We start from the raw sequence: 14,337 nt of genomic DNA, 5'->3' as shown, positions 1-14,337 counted from the left end.
CATAAACTAGTTCAGGGTCTTGAAAGCTCATGGACATTGGTGTGATTGCTTTACTTTGATATTGAAATAACAACTCTGAGCTAAAAGGTCTCACAGCATTTTCCATATGGATTCAGATAGGTATAAAGGAAAATTCTTATTCTGTCCAGCCTGTATAGCATAGCACCTTCACTATCACTAATTTGCTTTGGGAATTATTTTCTTCCAGAATAAAACAAAGAGCCATTGTTCTGATTTGTGGCCAATATGAGAAAAAACTTAATGAAAGGCTTCAAGTTATAATGGATTTAATGCTTCCATTGAATACTTGTTTAAATTGCTAAGTACCTTCATTATTAAAAGCATACATCTTATTTCCATTTTCAATTTTGGAAATAACACTGAGAGACACTGGAGGTTGCCAGGCAAGGCACAGCTAAATGGTCATGACTTTTAACATCATGGTTTCACCTTGGTACATAATTTTGGACTTCTGATGTCATCTCTTCCTGGTAGTTATTGCACTCCAGCACAAATTTTTCCCTAGCATACCTATAGAGTTTGATGTTTCAATCAGAATTCTTATAAAAGCTTACATTTACAAAGCCTTTTTTGCCTTTCAGACCTTATTAGTCCTATAATCAAATGAGATGAAGCTGGGAATTATCTTTAGATGCAAGGAAATTTCCATTGATGAGTTAAGGGAATAAAGACAGTGCTAATTGGTTACATAATATTAAAATATCTGGAATGTACAAGAAGACTCAGGCTGTTAATTAAGATAAATTGTGAAAATAGTCACACAGACTATAATTTCCATGTAGTCTTTAAAAGCAAGAAAATTATCTTGGTAAAGGAGAAAAATATGATAATGCGTTCATCTGAGAATCTGATTGTGCTCTAAGGCGTCCAAATCATCTGCTGGTGGCATGTGCATTTTGGGTTTTCAGATTTCCTTCTATCTCCAGTGTTATGTGTCTGTTTTCTACAGAGACAGTGATGCATGCTTCTAGAGTATAATTCAGAAAAGTTATCATAAACAATGATTATGCTAAAACTTGATAATTGATTATGTAAAACTTGATAATTTGTTAAGAATCTACCATTTTCATGGCCTATATGAATGCATACAATGGATATCTGAACCACTTACATTTTACTCATGAGTGGAAGGTACTCAGTGTCCTCAGACTGATTGTTAGAAAGCATCAGTGCTTTGTAACTTTATGTGTTCAGCAAATAAATGCTGAAAAACAGGTAGTATATCCCAAAACAGGATCAGAAAAATCCACATGATTATGTCCAGTCCATTATATTTTTCTTGGCTCTGCTGGTTTCTCACCATTGATTTTTCTTGCCTGTTCCTCAGTTTTTCTGGGAATAAGGCTTCTACTACATCCCTTGGAAGCTTATTCCATTGGCAAACTGTTACAACTAGGATTCATTTCAATGCCTACACAATTGCTAACCCTTTCCTGAAACTTGCACATCACCGATATTTTGTAATGACTACTGACAAAACAAAGTTGTACAAATCCCACTGGGATTAGGGAGCTGCAATACTAGATGGTATAAGGGCAAGAAAAAACCATCCCATGCATCCCTATTTAAACCTCAAATACTTCACTGTAGATCTCATACTATTCTTAGCACATTTAAAAATTGCCCCCGGCTTACATGTATCTACTCTCCTAACTGATAGGCGTTTATGCAGCTACTTCATCTGACAGTCTCCAAGTGGTTCAGAAATTAGGCCAGACTGCATGCCTGTAGGACAGATAGAAATGATACTGCTTTTAATGTAAAGATGAGAAACAGAAAGCACTGGATAGGTTTTACACTGGTCAGGGAATGATTTCACTAAGCTAAGGGAGATTTCAGCTAAGAGTGATGTCATTAGCCTATGAGTTTCCAGAGCTCACTGTCTCACATGGTCTCCCTCAGGAAGAGAATGAGGGTGTAGATGCTGTGTTCATCTCCTTCTATTCTAGTAGACAAGTTTAGGAATTCACTCATTATTACAGGGAAAAATGAGTTTCCTGGACCACACTTTGCCTCTGCTGAAAATGGATTGTACATCAGTGAATTTGTTTTTACAGGTAAAACAATGTTTTGTGTTCAGCTAAAAGCTGAGGGAGGATCTTTACCACCATATCTTTGCCACTTTTTAAGTGTGTTCTTTCTAAGCACCATATTTTAGCTCCTGAAGGTGCAAAGCTACAGAGGATGGATAGAGGTGTGCTTGGTCTTATCCAGTATATCTTGATGACTATATATCCAAATGTTCAAAAATATTTTGGAATGGATATTCAGTGCACACCCTCCTGAAATTTGAAGGTATACTGCTTAGATATGTAGATCTGTTAATATGGATAATTGAATTATAAATTAAATGGTTACAATCTGTCCATCCACTTGGAAGAAAGGCCAAAATGGGTTGGGAAGCTGAATATTTTATTTGTATCAGTACGTTTCTTCTCCAAACAAACTTCAAGGGAAAACAGACTTTATGAACTAGATTGCTAGGCGCTGATTGCAAGAAGCGTTTGGCTAAAGAATGAACTGAATTTAGATGAGGGGATTTTGGTCCATAACTGAGAAGCTGTATTGTGATCTTGTCTCTTATATTGAAAATGCTTGGTATGACAGCCTGTGGGTGGGCCACAATGTACTGATTAAATTTATGCAGAAATCTTCAAGTGGAACAGGAAGAAGAAGCTGGCATTGTGTTTTTCCATAAAGGATTCTATTAGTGAAAGGAATAGCCCTCTCATATTTTGGCAATATAGGCAAATTCTTTAGCCGAAGTCCCAGAGAACTCAGTGGCAACTTTGCTAAGTGACAGATGAGATGTGAAGTTGCACACTGTCTCTCTGGCAAAGATGTGCTTACAAAAAAAAACCAAACAAACAAACAAACAAACAAAAAACACAAAAAAAACCACCCCACAACAACAAAAAAAAAAAGCCAAGTCAATCATTCTGTTTTATCCCCTGAGGGTTCACTAGTGTGCAAGAATAAAACCACCATAGAAATCATGCTCCTCCTGACGCATCTGTGCATTGCTCTTTGTCCCAACCCCAATCATATGAGGAGAATGAACTGCACAATTGCTGTGCCAAGAACATTTTTTGGGGAACATCACAAATGAACTGTTCACAGCCAATAAGCCTTGTGATATGCTTTGAAGTCTTCTTACTGGTTTTGTTGAAATTATTGGCAAGCCTGCTTTTGATGCTGGTGATGCAATGAAAGCCCCAAGCACTGTACATGAGCCATGTCATATGAAAAGCAGAAAACCTAAGGAGCAACAGGGAACAAAAGAAGGAAGGAGATATTTTGAGTTCAAAATCGAATGTCTCTTTCATTAAGCATTGATTAAACTAATTTGTGTTACAGTATCATTGCATAGCTGAAAGATTGAAATTATTTTCTTCGATACCTGCTTTGGAATCACTTGAGTTGCTAATCTCAGTCTGCTATGATAACCATTACACTTCACTGCCTACCGCCCAGAATTTCTCCCTACTTGATATTTCCTATACCTAGAAGTACTCACCAACTAGCTAACTTTCTGCCTGACTTCCTGCTTGTAAATTCACCTGCTCTCCTTCATTTTTGGCTTGCTCATAGTTTCATTCTGGGTCCAGAGTAAAACAGGAAGAGAACTAAGGCACAACATTTTGTAGTGAGATTTTGTGTACTCCATTTTACCAGTGTTAGGGTGACTGCCAGATGTAGCTGGCAGCAGTCCTGTGCAGACAGAGCTTGTGTGACTGGAAGGCGCATCCATGGTGATTTTCCTCTATGACTGAAAGGGTGGTTTGGAAGGTAGGATTAAAACTCTCAGATATTAGCTATGGGATTCAGCTGCATAAACAGAGTTTGCATTGCTACTGAGGCACCCTAGTACGTAACATGCACATCCATGGGACAAACAGAAGTATTGCAAGACTACAGGGAACTCATGTCACTCTAATGCACTTATGACCAATCTGGAGACTGTCTTCAGTTGAATATTCTGTTCTGGGCAAGAAAAGACCATACCTGATAAGCAGAACCCTAAGTTCAAAATTTGGGCTAAATTATTATCTGTTCTTCACTGAGAAGTGAGAACGTGTGTGTGCATGTATGTGTTTGTGGGCATATGTGTTTGGGTGTCCTACTGTAGAGTATCACAGCACCCATTTCTCAGGAGGAGTACAGTGGGAATGGCTGATTTCTTCCCTCACTTTTATTCCAGCTGTATCTGCTTAAAGTTGTTTTATATGTTTTTTAACACAATCTTCCTAACAGCTCTTTTCTTACTGAATTGCAGCTCCATATAACACTTGTTTTTTTGTTCTGTTATTATCAGACCTACAAGCCTGTAATCACTCAAGGACCAGAAATTGTCCACTGTGTTCATATTTCTGAGCACAGATAGTTTTTTCTACATAGAAAAGCTACCAGTTTCTACTGGTACCTTTTTTTGACACTATCAATATTTGACATTATTATTTGATACTATCAGCTACACCACACAATTTTTCACATCACAGAATCATTAAATTATTTGAGTTGGAAGATCCTTAGTGATCATGTTGTTCTAACAGCCTCTGTCACGGCAAGTGGCTCAGTTGCTCAAGTTGCTCAGAGCTCCATCCAAACTGGCCTTGAACATTTCCAGGGATGGGACATCCAAAAATTGCCCTGAAAATTACAGTGTCTCACCACCCTCATGACGAACAATTTCTTCCTAATATCTATCAAAACCTACACTGCACTTGGCTTTGTGGCACTTCACAAAGTTTGTAATGGATCAAGTTCTCAAGCCTATCAAGTTCCATCTGGATGTCATCCCTTTCCTCCAGCAGGAGTATCATCAGCAAACTTGCTAAGGGTGCCCTCAATCCCACTGTCCATGTCACTAACAAAAATGTCAAACAGTGACAGTCCAAATACTGAACCCTGTGGAGTGCCGCTGGCCAGACACTGAACTGTTAACGACAACTCTTGGAGTGGGACAATCCAGACAGTTCCTTATTCATTGAGTGGTTCAAAGCCAAACTAAAACTGAAAAAAATACAGGCTGACTGCTATACTACTTCTATCTCAGCTAAGGCAAGATAGAATTGGCTTAAACCAAGGAAGACCCTACACTGTTAGGTCAAGAAAAAAATCTGTGTCCTTTAATCAATAACGGTAAATTTATATGTATGTGACTGCATTTTCACAGCTACCAAAGTAACTATGAATCTGCACTCAGGCACCTGCATCCTTTTCCACCCAGGAAATTAGCCCAACTACATGATCAGAGTAAGGATGAGAACATGCCTTACTTTGTGACAGGCAATTCTGCATCTATTTGCAGACCAGGCTATAATGAGGAAGGAAAAATATGCTAGGGAGAATACAGAAGTGCTGGGTAAGTGTCTTTTCTTTATAAATTTTACATACACCTTAGTCTGTTAGTCTGATATCACCCTGCTTGCATCCATACGGATGGATAAAAAGAACTTGTCAAAATCAGGTAAAATAGTAAAACAACAGCAGGAATATAGAGCACAGTTTTAAACAAATAACCATGGAGATGACTGATCCTAACACTCCTGATGATGGCTGAGAAGAAAAAAAGCTTGGAGGGCAACAAATTGATAAAACATAACTCTCAGTTTTTCCTCTGAATTTTGGATTCCTTTCAGCAATATGAATCTGCTTTTCTTCAGAAGAAACAGGTTCTATTGCTCTACATTCTCTTTGTCCACAAGATTCAGAAAGGAAATTTTGTGGATGGCTGAAAAAAGTAATAAATGTTTTTGCTGAAGTTAAAGGCTAGACAGAAGGAGTGTCTGAACTCCATGAGTTTTTGGATAAGGAGAAACAGATGGGTGAAGAGTTCTCTTAGAGGCTGTGTCAGAAAAAAAAGCTTTAGTTAAAGGCTGATATAAAAACATAGTGTGTCTCTCACCATCTTCTCTGGAAATACCACCAAGATTGGTGGAAATACCACCAAGATCTTCACATAATCTAATTAATTTTTCCCCTTATCTTGGAGATATATTTCTATATAATTTAGCTTGTGTTTATACTTAATAAATTTTTATTTAATAATTTCACAATCAAAAACTCTGTTGCATATCTGTGGTTTGAAATCTAACTGAAATCCATCAGGATTCATTTAGATAATAAACAGCATTTTTAGTGGTCTTGCACTACAGAGGTATAGCATCCCATTTTCAAACTGACAGCATTTTCCTTCTTGAGTTGAAAGACTGCTGAGCAAAGCAGAACTATCTTCAGTAATATTGCCATTGACATATTCAAGTACTGGTATAATGCTTCTTTAAATGATTCAAATAAAGAATGAACAGAATGAAAAGTCCACTGCCTATATTGGAAGAAAATAACATTTCATGGAGGATTTGAAACATTTCTTTTCTATGGCTATAGGCATTGGAATAATGCTTTGATTTAGGATACAAGAACCTTAACAGTTGGCTTGTTTAAATATTAGTAATAATTTTGTACTTTAGGAAAAAATGCATAATTTTAATCTGAAGATCTTAAACTGCTGGTATTCTGTAAAGAAAGAAGCAGCAGTGTTCTTAAAACACAAAATAATTTACTTCTTCAGGACAGCACAACACACAGGTAGATGTGTCAGGAGAAGCAAAATGTTGAACCTCCATAATTCTATTATTCCCCACCCTGTTCTGACCCAATAGATCACAAATAGTTTGAAACTAGTAAGATGAATAAGTATGAATATCTAAAAATCTTATTTTTAATTTTCTGAAGATTTTGCATAATTACCCTGAAAGAAGAAGATAGTTTAGGGTAATACTTCTTTCCTTAGACTTTTCCATCATTGTGCAAATTAGGTTTTTTTATCATTGGACATCCTTCAGTTCTTGTCCATCCATTGTACTGCTCCATCAGTCTTTAAAAGTTCATGTTCTGACAACCAAAAAATTGTCATATCTAATTTTCTTGATCTCTGGAAGATATTTTACTGCTTTCCATCAATCATGGATAAGCACAAAGCCTACCAGTACCCATGATAGTTAAAACAAATGAGTGCCCTTAGCAGCCCTAGGTGCAACCCTACTGCATGGCTTGGAATTGTAATAGGGTGAGGGACCTCTTCACAAAGGAGCTACATGCTAATAGTTTGTGTGCCCTTTTCCTCCCCCACAGACAATCCAAAACTTCCAGCCTGACAATTCCAAACCTGCAAGGTTCCGCCAAATGATTTGACACTGATTTAATCAATATTCATTTATTTGTTTGTTGCTTTATGATTCTCCCAGGCTTCTTTCTTTGCTTGTGATTTCTAATTTTCATCTACATTGACTTTTGTATTCCAAAAGACATTTATTTCTCCCTAAAAATCACACGAATTCAGGATATGTGGCATAAAAAAACCCCAAAATTAATAGTGATTTGCACTAAACTATTAGTTGCTAGTATTGTGATCCCCACAGGTTTTATTTGTACATTGTTATCTCCAGGTCTGTGACAGTGGTAAGCAGGGATATATATGCTAATGTGCTGGTGGAATTAGACTGAAAGAAAGCATACTGCTGATATTAGCCTCAAGGCTATAGACAGGAATAGGTTATGCAAGACATTGTGTCAAGACATAGCTTATTAGAAGTGTGATTAGTATCAGCTGGCAACAGGAGAGTGGTAGTGTGAAAAAACATTATTTATGCCACAAAATCTATTTACACCTATTTAGAAGTGTTACCGCAGTAAGTGTCTTACAAACAGGCACAGAATTTATTACTGAGCTGTCAGCTTTCCTGGGAAGTAAATAAAAATGTATTTAAAATGGAAAAACACTTTCCAAACATGAATTGAAGAGAAAAAATTAATGAGTGACAATCACTTTGTTTTCTCCTGTAACAAAGCATTTGACTAAAAAACAGAGTTAGTTCTTCCTCTTAGTATAGGAAGACAAAGGCCTCTAAATAAAATGTAGCATCCAAATATTGTTTGTGCATTTTTGTTTGTGCATTTCTTATGCTTTAAAGTATTAAGAAAAAGTGAATATGATTCATTGTTTTTTATTAGGTTAATTTTTATTATCAAAATTTACAGCATTAATTTATTAAAAATGAGCATGCCTTTTCTTTGTAGGCAGCACATACTAATTAGCCCTTTTTTAATCTCTGTGTTTGTAAAAATAAAGTTTATCTGGAAGATTCAAAACCTGAAATAAAAGGATGAAAATTCGTGTTCAGGATATTCAAGATCTTCTAGAGATAGGAACTCCTAAATTTGGTTACTGCCAGCAGATTCTATAGCTATGGAAATCAGTCACAATTTTGCAAGAGCTTCTCACATAATTTATTGACTGAATATCACAGTCTTAAGGAGATTTCCACTGAAGTGTAACTGAAATAGTCAGATATTTTAGGATTTGTTGGGGTTGCACTTTTTTTTTTAAGCTTGTTGCCTTTTTTGGACTGAGAGAAGAAAATCTGATTCCAAAAACTTACGCCCTGCTTTGTGAAAGATCACATCCAGTGATCACCTTCTTAGTTTTTAAATAGCCTTTAAGCTCTTTTGCCATCCCTGTCTGTGTAACTCATATGTCTGCCCTGTCCTTCCACATATAAGGAAGATGTTGAAGCTTTCAGCATTTTCTTTGTGATCTTTGTCTTTGAGGAAAATGCAGTATTCCATGCAATGAACTAAGTTGTTATCTATAAAAGCCAGGTGCAATATTCTTTGAATCTAATAAAATACTAATAAAAGTAAATGCTGTATTATATCTAGAAGTTCTAAGCAGAGGGAGACCCCATCATGTCTGATTTATCATAAAAAGTCCATGTTCATCTTATAAGACCTTACTATGGTGCAGCTTTCCCTGGCCCATGCTATCTTGTGAATCATATCTGCTTGAAATGCTGCTGCCTAAGCTAAGCAAAGCCATGGAAGGAATGTGGTTACAGTCAAATGCTGTACTCAGCAGCAGCCCTGTGTCCGAGTCCATGGCTTAACCCTATCTCATATATGGGCATAGAGGAGGCCAACAGAAAGGTGCTGAGGGAGACAAAACATTGCTTAAATGCTGGAGCTTCAGTTCTAGAAATGAGTCTAAAGGCAGAATTCAAAAAATAAAAAGTGTATTTGTTACAGAGGTTTCCAGGCATGAAGCCACATGCAGAACAAAAAAAATAACCAAAAAAGCAGGAAATAAAAAAAATCCGATTTTACAATAATGATGATAAAAAACAAAACAAGCTGCACAGAAATTTTGTGGAATTTTCATCCCTGATGGTGTTTCAAGGCTGATAAAACAAGGTCAATCCATGTCTGGGAGAGGCATTCATCCACTGGTTTTTCCTTCCAGCCTCAATGATTCTCCACTTCTATAAAACAAGGACTGTTATTACTGATGAAACAAAGCTGAGTTTTACCTCCTGATGCTCTTTTACTGGCTTCAAAGATCTAAAGGCATGGGTTGAAATACTTGTAGATATACTCCAACTCCTGTCTCCACAAGATCACAGGTACAGCACAGAGGGAGAAGACCTGGACACCCTTGTGGTAAATGAAACAAAGAGCTTGGCCTTACCCAATAATTCGTACCACAAGGCAGTTTGTGCAGTGGCAGCCGTAAATCAGTGTGGAAATATGCATGTGCAGAGTTTCTCTTTGAAAAGCTGAGTCACACCATGAAGGTGGCTTGTATGACTCTGCAGGATGTTAATTTTTTTCTCCTTTATCAAGTGCTTGTGCTCTCTGCATTCTGCTGATGTATCTGCTCTGATCTACCCTCCAGTGTTTCTGCCTTCTGCCGTGCTTACACAGTGTTGAGTCCTTTGGTGACATTTCCTTCACTGAATTTATGGTGTCAGGCACTGTGGGGTGTGTACAGAGATGCTTTTGAAATTCTGTGTTTACTTCTTACACCAAATGCCACATCTCATTTGATATGTTAATTTTAGAATCTAATGAAGTTTTAATTAAAATAATTTGAGTTAATAATCACAGCTCATGATCCTCAAAAAGGGAGAGTAATGATTATTTAAAACAGTATGTTTTTACTAAGTGTATGAACTTTTCTTAATATAACTAGTAGTTATGTTCTGGTAAATTAAAAGCAATGAATCTTAGAAATTGTTGTAAGGGAGCAGAAAAGAGAACACTCATAATTTTGTTTCAGAGAGCATGAAAGGACAATTTACCACTCTTCTGTAGCTCTTGAAGACTAACCAAGAGCGAAGTCTGGTCTCTCTGTTTACTGAAGGTTTAAATAAGCTTGTTTCATGGTGACATAAAATGGATATTGATGAATATCTCTGTGACCTTGATTCAGGAAAGTGGACTTCTCAGTTCCATTATAGATGAAGAGAAGGGTGCAGTAATTAAAACTGTTTTGATGAACTGGAATTGAATAACATAATTGCTTTACAATAGAAAATACTGACTCAGCTGATTCAGCTGAGTGTTCAAATGCAGGCCTGTTTGTTTCTGGTGTATTTTTAAGTTAGCTTTTAGAAAAATAAAAACCTCATTATTTTATGTCTTTCCTGCTAAAAAGAAAAGAGATAAAAATATGATCAGAGAACACACTCAGCTAGAAAATGTCTTTCTTCCAGATGAAGTTATGACTGCTGGATCTAAAGATCTGAGACCCTGATAAATATTTTAGGATTAAAGAAGAAAATTTACCATGCAGACTATGATCTGTATTATTAGCATCCTGCTGTCTGACCTAAATAGAGAGGTGAGGAGAATGCTGATTGCCGACAGAACCTGAAGCTTTCCTGCTTAAATGTGCTGTGACATGTGGAATGCATTGTGTATAACCTGTATACATACCTGTAACCCAAATTCCTCTTAGAAGGTATTGTGATAAACAGGTTTATTGCAAGAACTGAAAGCAGGAGCTAACAGGCTGGACTATTTCTATTGCTTTTTTTTCATTTTGGATTCTAAGACTCTTCCTTCAAATGTTCCTCAGTATGCAGAGCAGAAGGTTATGATGAAAAATACATAATGTATTCCATGCTGAAGCTATTGATCCCCCACAAAATGGATATTAAGGTATAAATACCTTATACCTTTGTCTCAGTCATCAGTAGAAATGTGGATACTGAATAGTACTGGAACTTAAAGTAACTATTAAAGTCACCATGTAAAGGAAAAGGATATATAAAAATAATATGTTCTGCTTTAATAAGATACATTCAATGAACAAGGACTTCTGGTCTACATTACCTACTAATAGAAACCTGCTGACAGCAACTTAGAAACTCAGATGTAAGAAGAAGCTGATTTCACCTTTAAGTAATAGCACTGAATTATTTAAACATAATTGCCTATCAGATGATTTGCAGAGTAGGTCTGATTTTTCTCCACAAGGCTGAATATTTTAAGACATTAATCATATCCCACTCAACATCCCTAGCAGCTGACTGCAATTTTCAGATATGTGGGGATTTTTGGGATTTATTGACTTGTGCCCTCTTGAATCATGCATGCTTATTTCTGCTGTGATTCATATAGGATGGCAGAGAGCTACATCTGAAACCTTTAAGCCCTATTTGATGATGATTTGATGATTTGGGAATGCCATATCCCCCCAAAAATTCTCTGTTTTCCACCTTTGTAAAAACAGACTTCATCGCCACCACATTTACACCATTTGAGATTTCAGCCTGAGTTTCTCTTTTTAAGATTGTCAGATTCTATTATTTACTCTTCCAAGATATTAAATTATGCCCCTTGTTATTGGTGGCACATAAGTAGAGTCATTTAACCACTGGGCCTCTTTGTGTGCAGTGATCTCCACTGCTCTGTGCTGCTGAACTCAGACTGTGCACATAGGTCAGACAGACCCTCGGGGAGCTGTGAAGATCATGTTCAGTGGCTTATGTTGTGCTGACAGTGATATCAGAGGACAGTTGTGATTTCTGGCATCAGAGACCTCAGGGTTCTCCTTGCTCTGTGTCTGAGAGGCTCAAGGGGTGCTAGGGGTGATGCTCACTTCACTTTCTCTTTTGCATATTGTCTGCTGCAAAGGTTGCATGACAGATGTAGAGTCACCAGAATATTTCCTTCTCTCTTAATTTAGAACTTGGTAAAAACTCAGTTATTCAACTACCAAAGTTTTTGTGACCAGGGAGACTGAATAGTACTGACAAGTTATCAGTTTGCAGCTTTCAGGTTTCTGAAGCCATCCAACAGAGAAAGAAATTGAATTTTAGTGTGTGCACAGAAACCCCAGTGGAAATGTTATGATTTTGCTTTGCTCAGTAACCCAGAATGGAGCTAAATGAAATCTTATCTGAGTGAAATTCAGATGTTGCAATGCTATAGGAGCCCTGTAATAATTCACATAAAACTTTTGTCTGCCTGGTAGAGGATTTTTTATTAAAATAGATAAATTAACATAATTTTGAAATTAAAATCTAAAAAGAAAAAAACCCAAAACAAACTTAGGGACATGAAAATTTTCAGGAAAACTGTGAAAATGTAGAGAAGAATGAAGGATCTCTTTCATCATCAAGCAGTAAATAAAAAATAAAATTTCACCTTTAATTTTCACTATGAATAAGGCATGGTAGATTTATTTATACTCATTCCTACAGTCTTGAGTTCTGTAGACACATGTTACTGCAGGAAACTTAATAGCAAGAGACACTATTGAAATCTGTTCTTGATTCTGCCCATAATAAATGTAGAAACTTATTGTTTAATGATTATAAAATTACTGCATTGAATGAGTTCTTTGTATGTTTGGGTGTCCTGGTTTCAACTGGGCTTAAGCAATGACACTGGACCAGAGCAGATTTTTCTTGTTAACACCTCTTCCTCACGATTTACAGGTAAAAACCTGACTGGAGTACTCATTTACTCTCCAGGAACACTTCTTTAATAGCAGATGCTTTAATTCTTGGAAGAAAAAAAATACAAATTTAAAATGTGCTACAAAAAACCACATGGAAAGTGTGACAGCTATAGAGAGAGATATTCTGATAGCTCTTTACTGTGATACATTAATTGTTTTGAAAGAATTCCATGTTCTATCATGAGCAGAACCAGAAAAAGGGGAGTAGAGAGTAAAACTATTACTGAATTTTGAGAATTTGAAGAATATTTTTGTTACCTTCAAATGAATTCTTCAAAATATTCAAAGCTTTAAATAGATTCTTTAATGTTGTTGATGATGATGATATTTACAACAACAGCAACAGTAACAGCAGTGATTCAAACAGTATTTTTAGTAGCCGTATTTGGGCCATAGTTGCCAGTGGAAGGGAAAGCACCACAGGTATATCCTGACCACATTAATCAGCTGGACACTCATACTGTGAGAGAAACAGCATGTTTACTATCATGCTCCAAATTGTGGTTATCAAGATCTAGGCTGCCTGACTGTGAAAGGCCTTTGCCAAGTGAGTCACTGTGTCTTGCATTTGCTTTTTTCCCCTCCAAATTTCTTCCTATTCACTAATCTTATCCCCTCTATAATCAACAGCTCATCTCCATTTACTCTTTCCAAACTTGCCCTGATTTTGCTGGCTTGATACCTTTATTTTAGCATCATAGCACTGCTGCCTTGGTAATTTCTAGCTTGGTCAGCAACTCCATTAACCTCATTTCCTACCCATAATACCTCTCATTTCTACCACTTTCCATGTTGCTATCTCACCTGCATACATAATATTACTGTTTCCCTATCTGTAGCATCATGAAATATCTTATTAGTGTAGTGTCTGATCACAGGTGAACCTCTGCATCCATGCCCTAACAATCACAGATGATCAAAACTGTTCATATAAAAAGGAAAATTCTGTTTCCAGCTTATGTCTAGCCAGTTGATTTCTTTGCAACTTCAAGTCCATATAAAGGCAGTGGTGCAGTGGTCTGTCTACTGTTACACAGTTGCAGTCCTCAGGAAATACAGGAATTTTATAATGGAATATATTCTAATTTCAGAAAGTTTCTCATGCCTTTGTAGTGTGGAAACAGCTTCCACAGATGCTTCAGCCTAGGCATGCACAATGGTAGGCTTTATTTTTCTCTAGCCATTCTCTCTCCTTGAAAAAAAAATTGTATTTTTGGTTTCCCCTTATTCTGAAATAAACCTCAAGAATGCATGTGATTTATTGGCTATTGCAGTTCCTTTCTAAGTATACGAATGTGGAGAACAGGAAAGAATACAGTTATTAATTAAGAATTTAGAGAGGTAGGTAGCCAGATGCATACAAGATTTCAGAGATTTCTCCCATGTGGAGAATCATAAATTAGGCTTAGAGTTGCACCTTTCTACAAAAGAAAAACTGTCTCTTCTTGGACCTGCATCAGGTTGAAAGGTTCCATCTGGTGAGATTCTTTAACAATAATATGGACAAG

General features: G+C 36.7%; 1 protein-coding gene across 10 annotated transcripts in view; it reads left to right on the top strand.

Moving 5' to 3' along the window:
- GRM5 (glutamate metabotropic receptor 5) overlaps nt 1-14,337 on the top strand; it is a 245,747-nt gene that overhangs the window by 45,776 nt on the left and 185,634 nt on the right. The window lies entirely within an intron of this gene.

This window comes from Lonchura striata, chromosome 1, assembly GCF_050655825.1.
Source record: "Lonchura striata isolate lonStrDom1 chromosome 1, ASM5065582v1, whole genome shotgun sequence".
In the NCBI taxonomy this organism is placed as follows: Eukaryota; Metazoa; Chordata; class Aves; order Passeriformes; family Estrildidae; genus Lonchura; species Lonchura striata.
This window is presented reverse-complemented; position numbering and strand designations above follow the sequence as displayed.